Source organism: Callospermophilus lateralis, chromosome 17, assembly GCF_048772815.1.
Source record: "Callospermophilus lateralis isolate mCalLat2 chromosome 17, mCalLat2.hap1, whole genome shotgun sequence".
Lineage (NCBI taxonomy): Eukaryota > Metazoa > Chordata > Mammalia > Rodentia > Sciuridae > Callospermophilus > Callospermophilus lateralis.
The window spans coordinates 74,115,809-74,116,943 of record NC_135321.1 but is presented as its reverse complement, the minus strand read 5'-3'; the positions used below and the strand labels follow the sequence as shown (position 1 = coordinate 74,116,943).

Genomic DNA, 1,135 nt, shown 5'->3' with positions numbered 1-1,135 from the left:
CATTTGATTCAAGTGGGTTATGAACTCCCATTTTTACCCGTATACAGATTGCAGCATCACATAGGTTACACATCCATGTTTTTACATATTGCCATACTAGTGTCTGAAGTATTCTGCTGCCTTTCCTATCCTCTACTATCCCCCCTCCCCTCCCCTCCCCTCCCCTCCCATCTTCTCTCTCTACCCCATCTACTGTAATTCATTTCTCCCCCTTGTTTTTTTTTCCCTTTTCCCTCACTTCCTCTTGTATGTAATTTTGTATAACAATGAGGGTCTCCTTCTTTACCATGCAATTTCCCTTCTCTCTCCCTTTCCCTCCCCACTCTCGTCCCTGTTTAATGGTGATCTTCTTCTCATGCTCTTCCTCCCTGCTCTGTTCTTAGTTGTTCTCCTTATATCAAAGAAGACATTCAGCATTTGTTTTTTAAGGATTGGCTAGCTTCACTTAGCATAACCTGCTCTAATGCCATCCATTTCCCTGCAAATGCCATGATTTTGTCATTTTTTAGCGCTGAGTAATACTCTATTATGTATAAATTCCACATTTTTTTTATCCATTCATCTATTGAAGGACATCTAGGTTGGTTCCACAGAAAAATATGGAATGCTTCATGAATTTGCATGTCATCCTTGTGCAGGGGCCATGCTAATCTTCTCTGCATCATTCCAATTTTAGTATATGTGCTGCCGAAGCGAGCACCCTTATTTCCTTTTACTGCTGTATAATATTCCATTGTATTGATGTACCAGTTTTTCTATTCACTCACCTTCTGAGGCCATCATGGTTGTTTCCAATGTTTGACCATTATGAATAAAGCTGCTATAAACTTCTGTGTGTGGTTTTTTGAGTAGGCACAAGTTTCAAACTCATTTGGTTAATTTCTAAGCAGTGCGGTTGCTGGATCTATATGGTAAGACCACGTGTAACTTTGTTAAAAAACAAAACAAAAGCAAAAACCCTGCCACATTGCCTCCCAAAGTATCTGCACTGTTTCGCATTTTCACCAGCAACCAGAGTTATTCCATGTCTTCACTAGCTTTTGGCATTAACAGTGTCTTGGGTTTGGGCCATTCTGGTAGGGGTCTACTGGTATCTAACTATTGCTTTACGTTACATTCTCTGAGAATGTACAGT

At 40.2% G+C, this 1,135-nt stretch overlaps 1 non-coding gene across 1 annotated transcript; it reads right to left on the bottom strand.

Annotated features, from left to right (window-relative positions):
• Positions 1-593: 593 nt before the first annotated feature.
• On the bottom strand, positions 594-700 carry LOC143383028 (U6 spliceosomal RNA). The gene has a single exon (XR_013089079.2). It is a non-coding gene; the product is annotated as a U6 spliceosomal RNA (small nuclear RNA).
• Positions 701-1,135: the final 435 nt, after the last annotated feature.